This window comes from Palaemon carinicauda, chromosome 38 (assembly GCF_036898095.1).
Source record: "Palaemon carinicauda isolate YSFRI2023 chromosome 38, ASM3689809v2, whole genome shotgun sequence".
Lineage (NCBI taxonomy): Eukaryota > Metazoa > Arthropoda > Malacostraca > Decapoda > Palaemonidae > Palaemon > Palaemon carinicauda.
Window position 1 is genome coordinate 58,209,698 of NC_090762.1, and position 10,000 is coordinate 58,219,697.

Here is a 10,000-nt window from a genome sequence, read left to right on the forward strand (position 1 = left end):
CCAAAAAGGAAAAATAGAACAGTGAGGAAAGAAAATAAGGAACGAAATAAACTATATGAGAACTAATTAACAATTAATAGAATATTTTGAAAACAGTCACAACATCAAAACAGATATTTCAAATATAAACTATAAAAAGACTTGTCAGCCTGTTCAACATAAAAACATTTACTAGTAGTTTGAACTTTTGAAGTTCTACCGATTAGGAAGATCATTCCACAACTTGGTCACAGCTGAAATAAAACTTCTAAATACTGTGTAGTATTGAGCCTCATGATAGAGAACGCCTGACTGGTAAAATTAACTGCAGGCCTAGTATTAGGAACAGGATGGAACTGTCCGGGAAGATCTGAATGTAAAAGATGATCAGAATTATGAAAAAATCTTATGCAGCATGCATAACGAACTAATTGAACGACGGTGCCAGAGATTGATATCTAGATCAGGAATAAGAAATTTACTAGACCGTAAGTTTCTGTCAAAAAAATTAAGAGGAGAATCAGCAGCTGAACACCAGACAGGAGAACAATACTTGAAACAATTTGGAATGAAAGAATTGAATCACTTCTTCAGAATAGATTGATCACCGAAAATCTTAAAAGACTTTCTCAATAAGCCAATTGTTGTGCAATTGGAGAAGACACAGACCTAATGTGTTTCTTTAAAGTGAATTTGCCGTCGAGAATCACACCTAAAAATTTAGTCATACAGAGTTAAATGAACATTATCACTGATGAGATCTGGAAGTTGAGGAGCCACTGTACTTGATCTACTTACAATCATACTGTACTTTGAGTTTTCTTAGATTCAACTTCACGCCCCATAATTTGCACTATGCACTAATATTAGCTATATCTCTATTAAGGGATTCAGCAACCGCAGATCAACATTCAGGAGATGGAATTCATGTAAAGAGTATATATAGCATCATCTGCATATGCAATAAGCTTGTTTTCTAGGCCAAACCATATGTCATGTGTATATAGTATGAAAAGTAATGGGCCAAGAACACTACCCTGAGGAACACCAGATATCACATCACTAAACTCTTAGCGATCTATTAATTAAAAATTCAATAATGGTGCTAAGAAATGACCCATCCACTCCTAACTATTTGAGTTTGAAAACAAGAGCCTCATGATTATCTCGGTCAAAGGCAGCACTAAAATCAAGGCTAATCATATGAGCTTCCTAACCACAATCAAGGGATTTCTATACAGCATTGGAGATTGTAAGAAGGGCATCGCATGCTCCAAGTCCTTTATGAAAACCAAACTGCAACCTAGGGAACAGATGATTACCTTCAACAAACCTTTTAAGACTTTTTGTCAAAAGATGTTAAAAAACTTGGGCGGCAATCAGTTGGACTTGAGCTAACACAAACACATTTACATAGTGAAGTAAGATTACCCATTTTCCAAAAAGTGCTAAAAGCTCCTCTTCTTGCTAACTTGCGCAAAACAACAGATAACTTTGGAGCTTAGAAATCTACAGTCTTTATAAAAAACAAAGGTTAAATACAATTTGGGTCTACACCTCCATAAGCATCAACGTCCATTAAGAGAGCTTTAGTTTCACGAGATTGAAAAGCTAAACTACTTAGCTAGCCTCAGGAAAACAAGACTGAGGAAGATGAGGTTTCTCATTACTCTGCTTACTGTCAAACACATCAGCCAAAAGGGTTGCCTCTTCCTTTGAACAGTGAGTGACAGAGACATCTGGTTCAATTTAAGGAGGAACTGTTCCATCTACACCAAAGAGTGCAGATTTAAGGGTAGTCCACCACTTATATTCCTGGGTTGTATCAGAAAGGGTTTCTTTTATGGTTAGATTGTATTCCTTTTCAGTTGAAGCGTACACTCTCTGAGCAAAAGCTCTAAGCTTAGTATAGTTATTCCAAGTCAAATCTGATCTTTTACCCTTCCAAAGATGATAGGCCTCCTACTTCAACAAATAAGCACGTCAACAATCATCATTGAAGAAAGGTTTGTCCTTTACTTGGTATATTAGCACACGAAAAGGGATATGCCTATCAATTATGTTGACTAGATTCTCATTCAAACGGACAACATGATCAACACTACTATAAAATTGGGACCAATTCAAGCCCAAAAGATCACTCAAAATCCCATTCCAGTCTGCTTGAGATTTCATATAAATCTTACATGAGTATGATACATCAGGGACGGACTGCTCAGTCTTCACTACTAATGAAATCAAAGCATGATCAGATGTCCCAACTGGAGAATCAACCTTACTTGTTATAATGCCATGGGAGTCGGTGTATGTGAGGTCCAAGTAGTTACCAGATTTGTGAGTAGCTTCACCTATGATTTGCTCACAGCCTGATTCAGAGGCAGTCTAAAGCTCTTAAGCCATGGCGATCAGTAGGAGAAATAGAATTTAACCACTCCCTATGCGGAGCATTAAAGTCACCAACTTTCTATCATCTTTTGTTATCTTAGCCATAATGGTAAGAAGACAATCAAAGATATAATTATCTGTCTAGATTCGGGTAGATGGTACACAAATAGAAGTCGTTATGCCTGCCACAAACTTTTATTACCTAAATCTCATGACATCAATATTCACAGCAGGACTTATGAGAACCAGAGTACTCCTCAGTCCTAGTATACACCGCCATTCTCCGGGCCCTAGGAATGGCCTCCCGTTTCAAAATTATTGGCTTCTTAAAACCAGTTATAAGGAGCTCAGAAGAATGCCTCATATAAGAAACCAAAGTTTCTGAGCACAAAAGAATATCATACTCTCTGGACGCGACTGTAAGGTCTTGAATATTTGCATGAAGACCACGAATATTGCAATACAGTAGACGACATTGACGAAATCTAGGACGTACTGGTCCCTGATTTTGCTCAATGTCTCCAGACAGCATAAGAGTTAATGGTAATGAAAAAGATATACCATACTTAACAACTAAATTAACAAGAATGATAACAAAAACAATCTGTTTTAAGAAAATATACATAAAAGTGATTGATCAAACCCACAGACTATAGAAAAAAAAGTCGGAAAAACTGGTCAACATGGTGGAGCCAATACACCATGCAAGGCTAAATACCCTCCAGGATAGCCCCTTCAACTGAAGGGAAGACAGTAAGTATGGTATTAAAAGAAAAAATAAAAATAAAACAGATAAGGAAAAGACAACCCCTTGATAAACCACCAGGCATCCATGGCCCTTCTAGTAATCCTTCCCAACACACCATTTAATAAAAAACAAGCGGAAGAAAAAAAAGAAGTGTACTCGAGTGTACCCTCAAGCAAGAGATCTCTGACCCAATACAGTGGAAGACCTTCGTATAGAGGCTATAGCACTACCCAAGACTAGAGAACAATGGTTTGATTTTGGAGTGACCTCTTAGAAGAGCTGCTTACCATAGCTAAAGATTTTCTTCTACCCTTACCAAGAGGAAGGAAGCCCCTGAACAATTTCAGTACGGTAATTAGCCCCTTGAGCAAAGAAGAATTGTAGTAATCTCAGTGATGTCAGGTGTATGAGTAAATACGAGAATGTGTAAAGAATAGGCCCGACTATTAGATGTATGTGTAGGGAAAGAAAAATGAGCTATTGCCAGAGTGAGGGATCCAATGTACAACTATCTGGCCACTCAAAGGATCCAATAACTCTCTAACGGTAGTATTTCAACGGGTAAATATTGTCAGTCTCTAGGGCATTGTCCTGCTTGATAGAGCAACGCCACTGCCCCTTGCCTCTGCCATTTATGAGTAGATTTTAAACCTTTAATACCTTCAATTGCTCATTAACCGAGTACGCTGTTTGTGGGACCAAAACATCATATACTTTCAGAATCAGTCTCTTTTTCAAAGGATAATAGCAATAGAAAGGGTAAAAATAAAGTAAAAATAGGGTAAAAATAAAATAAGAGAAAAAAGAAGCGTGGCATGTATCAGCCTGAATCCTAGACAGACTCCAATCCTGAGTCTTCCATCCTCAGATATTCAATCTAATCGATCCCCAATGAGTTAGGATCGAAAGGATTAGCATCATTCGTTCAATTTATGGATCCCTTGTGATGAGTCTGAGATCCGTTAAAGACGAGAGGCTCGATTCTTCGTTCTTCCCTTCCTCCGCCCGATGATGTAAGTGTTTTCGGTTTGATTATTGAGGCTATGACGCAATGCTTTTCATACCTTGTCATGCTAATCATTCATAATCCTTTATTCTGCTAATTAAATCACACTCGAAAACTATTCACCTTGGAAGTTGTATCAGAAAGGAACAGTCTTCTAGGCTATATGAGTTACATTGATATTCCCATATCAGTTAAACTTATAGATATTATTGAGATGATAACTGAGTGGGGATACCTTAACGTGGTGAAATGGTTTGGGTATTGCCATGAACAGCAAAGTTGTACTAGTCAGACCAACACATACAATTTTGGTTTGCTGTGAGCGATCAGACAAAAATCTCCCATTATCACCAATCTGCAATGGCCAGTGTAGTGATGAAATAAACAAACCCCAGACATGAATATGGACATGTCTGAGGCCAATGTCCTGCACTTGATTAGTAACGGCCGTATATATTGTTGTTGTTGTTGACTTATTGCAACTGTACAGCAAAGAGGACTAGTAAACTCAAAACATCCTATCAACAAAACCTAACGTATAAACAATTAAAGATAAATTCGTCGATAAAATGATGTAATGCTTAATAGTCATTTTTGAAGGATAACGTCACTGTTTTATTATAAAAAATCCCTTCTAAGAGAAAATATATCCCATATACAACAACAACAACAACAACAACAACACACACACACACACACATATATATATATATATATATATATATATATATATATATATACATATATATAATATATAATATACATACATACATATATATATATATATATAATATAATATAATATAAATATATATATAAACGTATCTATCTATCTATCAGTTTTAATTTTACGTCACTCATCCTCAAGCATCAAATACAAAATATAAAATTACTTTTACCCCGTTTTACCCAGTCTTGTGTCGGTTTCCACATTGTACAATAACGATCATGTATTGTATTATACCGTCGAGTACTTTACACGGAAGCTTATTAATATAAGAAATGGATTTCATAAAATGATAGCATTTTCTAAGTACATTTTCGTGGTCAGAACATGCATAGGAATCATATAAGTCACTTTATAGGGCGAAAATCCCTTGAACAGAAGTATCGATGTAAGGCAGGGTAGGGGTATGTATGTATATATATATATATATATATATATATATATATATATATATATATATATATATATATATATATACTGTATATATCAACTCTTGTAATGATGCTGATCATTTTTAATTGAGACGTTTCGTTTCCTGTCAACGTTTGCCTCTATATATATATATATATATATATATATATATATATATATATATATATATATATATAATTTTTGGAGTATGATGCTATCATATTCATTCATTGTAACATTTAATTTTCAAAGGCTCGATCTATCACTTTCTTCCTTTTGAATCAAGCTCCTTTTATTCATCCCAATCTTTCTTGTTTTCTTATGCTTTGGGCAAAGTCAGGACGTTGGGTTTCCCGTCTCCTTGAAATTTGCATTTAAAGCCGTTAAGTATACATTTTCTTAACTTTTCCCTCAAGATTTAGTTAATTTTTTTCCTGCATAGTTTATGCGCGACGAGATTCCCAATTAAAAAATCTTGCATGAAATTATATTCTTAAAATTAATTAATTCTTCGTTCAGAACGACTTTTGAGACTTGCTTGTCACCCCTCTAAGAACATAATGACGTCAATAAGAAATAATTAATTGGGTAATCGAGCGTGTCGTCTATTGACACCCATTTTCTTCGCTAATTAATTGAAATTATAGCCTCGGGAAGAGTAAGTATAGGGTGGAGGGCTTGTGGATACACGTTAATCGGTTCTATGAAATTTATACTATTATTCGTGAAGGCATGACCTTCGATTAAGCCCTCCGTGAGCATCAGACTTTTCTTTTTTCTCTCTTTCTCTCCCTCTCTCATGTGACTCACGTACCATGACTTCCTTCTTCCCCTCTTCTCTTTCTCGTCATTATATCTTTTCTTGACCTTTTTAACTTTTCTATAGTTTTCTTTCTTGTTATCTTCTAACCTAATTTTTCCTACTCTGTCTTGTTATGCTCCTCAACCTTCTCTTTGGTTTTCTCTTATTATTTGCACCTACTGCTCTATTCATCTATTTTTTTCCCCTGACGAAACTCAAACCAGTATATTCACCTCCTTTCACCCTTTTAAAATGTTACTCCTTTCTCTCCTACTTCCCAAATCAATCGTACTCCTATTGATTCAACTCTCTTTTTTCCTACTTCAGTCGCAATTCACACATTTCCCCCTTCCTTTTCTTCTACCCATTCCATCACCTCTTACTCTCCCTTTTCTTCTTCAACTCTGCCTTTCCCCTTTTACTCTTAGTTTTAATCCTCTTTCATCCTCTTCTTACTTCTGTCCTCAACCAGGATTCTTCTTCTTCATAAGCTTTCTCCTGCGTCTCCTCTTCCTACGACATTTCCTAATTGCTTTTTTCTCCCTCAGCCCCGACCTCCCACAGTTCCTTAGATTTCCTCGAACTTCTACACACATTTTCTACGCCTTTTCTTACTACAAAACTTTCCCATCTTCTTCCCCGTTCTTCTACTGTCCACCCCCAATTCTTACTCCTATCTATTTTCCCCTTCTTTATCTCAATCCTCCACCATATTTAATTTTCTCTCCTTTAATCTTTTCTTCTGCCCTCCTGCATAAATAACTACAATTCCCTTTAACGTCCAAGGAGTAGTGTAATATTCTCGGTTCCCTCTTATCAATTTGCTTAGCATTACCTTTGACCTCAGGGTGCCCTTCTCTTCCTTGATCACCATTAGCACTTCTTAATTTATCATTCCTAGACGTGATGGTGATATATTTATAGGTACCTACGACTAATAATAAATTTGCATTGGCCGTTGAATTATCTTGCGTGTCGAAGAGGAACCAAAATTAAAAAGATTTTACTTTTATTCCCTAAATTGCAATCACATGTTTAGTATCAATCTTTGCCTTTTTGTTTTTTATTATTCTACGTCGTGCATATATATATATATATATATATATATATATATATATATATATATATATATATATATATATATATAGAGAGAGAGAGAGAGAGAGAGAGAGAGAGAGAGAGAGAGAGAGAGAGAGAGAGAGAGAGAGAGAGAGAGATGGCTAACCAAGTTTGTAAAATACTATCCATTAAAGATGTGCCGCATTTATTCAGTCTTTATTTAGCAACGTACTAAGTCTGAAGTTGAAATATCTCTAATAGCCATAAAATTCTCAGTGAATTTATATTCTCCAAACTTGAATCAAAATGAAAATAAGAATTTAATTGGCAGGGTATATTCAATCAGCATAATCACGTATTTACTCATCATCCTGGAATACTTTTTACCTTTTCTCAAGAATGAGGCTATATATATATATATATATATATATATATATATATATATATATATATATATATATATATACATATATAGCCAATTTATATTTATAATTTTCTCTTTTTTTCTTCTACTCATCTTCTTAATGTGCCAATGATCAGGATATCATCTATTCTTTGTCTCATTTTCAGTCTCTCTTTGTACCTCACCCTCTCACTTACATACAAAAACATATATTGCCACGCACACACAAATACAGAAACACGCACACATACACACCAGCGTGCACACAGCGTACTAACATCCATACATAAATTTTCTCTTTCACCTTTTCTTCCGCTTCCAACCAGGCGAAATAAAAAGGCTACTGTTCATAGACATCCATATCCGTGAATGCTATGGGAGTGCAAGGTATATGGTGGAAAATAAGCATCCTAGACCGGCCAAACGGCGCCCCCTCCCACTCTTTACGGGTGCCGTAAATCCCCAGACATCTATAATCAGAAGCCACATCTCTCATCTCCGTTTACATTAGCCCTCCTCATTTCTCTGGAAAATGACAGTCATTTACCAGTCTACCTACGTCCGAGAGAGTCCCGTCCGACAACGTCAGCTGAAATTGGTGAAAATGTGGCCTACTACTACCGCTATAGAAACTAAAATAATCAATGATGACGGCTGCTGCAGTAGATAAGAGTTTCGTACACGAGAGACTATTGAAATGGGTAAAACTTCATCATTAACAACAGTCGATGAGATAGGTAATACTTGGACCTTGATAAACTCTGAAACCTGACAATGGTTGCAGAAATCATTCAAAACTGATCTTTGATGGGCCCTAAAATAAGTAAAATTTCGCTAATTGACTACGCCGGCGTAAACAGTTAAAAATTTAAAATATAATAATGACAATTAGCCTACATACAACGTTTGCTATAACTAATGTTCTCCACATATGCGAACCTCAATCTACGAAACCGTCGTCAAAATAGGTAGAACCTAATCTCTACCCATACTGCCTGAAGTAGGTATAAATTGGCCTGCAATAATGGTAGCCAAACTAGGTAAAACTTGATCTTTTATTTAAAAAACTTATAACGTAAATCATTGGCTGTCGGGTCTCCTTATGACCAACTGCCGCTTGCACCATACCGCTAAATTATGTTGCAAACTGTGTAAATTTAGTTTTTTCTATGTACTCGTACAACCTTTTGGTTAGACCAGGTTACTTCCTAATTAATCCTACGGTATAAAACGTAGCTTGCATCCGCATATTTATCTTTCTTATTTCAAGGTACTTGTTGACCTTTCTGACTTCATCGTGACCAATTGCCGGTCATGGTAGACTCCTCACGTGTATAGGAAGCTTTCAAGCTATGACTCTTGATATGGGTTGCTAGCCGCATACACATAGCTCCTGCTTTATACAAAATATAGTTATGGTTAATTAGATACTGTTTATAATTCATTACCTTTTACCTCACCTGTGTCTCCTGCTCTTTTCGGCCAGTTCAACCCACACCCCCTTCCCGGTTGCAACGTGCTACTCCTACCCCGTCCTCCCCTAACACCCTCTCACCTCCCACCCAGCCAACAAAGTATCATTAGGACTACGTCAATTACCATAACGAATACGTAATTGGGTCGGACGGAACCAAATTGATGTAAAACAAAATTGTTTTATGAGAGGGTGGAAGGCTTATCATCCTATTTCCTATTTTGGAGCATCATTATGGCCTTTCTTCTGTCTTCCGCCACCCTCCTATTTCTATGGGAGGAAATAGAGATTATTTTCTGTGTTCGCGTGTTTCCTATACAACATAATTACCTTGTATATCATAAATGCTACAAATCATAAAACAAAATGAGTAACAAAGTCATTTTCTTCCGTTCCCCAGATGAATTGGGCCGACAGCTAAGAGGCAACGTTTTCGAAACGATAAAAGTTAATGAAAAGATTTATTTTTCCCCATTTTTTATCTTTAAAAACAATAATTTTCGGGGTAATCGTCTGTGATTATTGTTGTTAACATTATTATTCCCATTATTGATACTGAAAAATATAAATGCTTCCACGTAGAAAAAGATTAAAGATAAAATTTTTGTAAGGTAAAACTACACTAAAATTAGTTAATATTAATATCAATATTACTAGCTAAGCTACAACCCTAGTTGGAAAAGCAGGATGCTATAAGCCCAGAGACTCCAAGAGGGAAAATAGCTCAGTGAGGAAAGGAAAAAAGGAAAATAGAACATTTTAAGAAGAGTAACAACATTAAAATATATATCTCCTATATAAACTATAAAAACTTTAACAAAACAAGAGGAAGAGAAATAAGATAGAATAGTATGCTCGAGTGTACCCTCAAGCAAGGGAACTCTAACCCAAGACAGTGGAAGACCATGGTACAGAGGCTATGGCACTACCCAAGACTAGAGAACAATGGTTTGATTTTGGAGTGTCCTTCTCCTAGAAGAGCAGCTTATCATAGCTAAAGAGTCTTT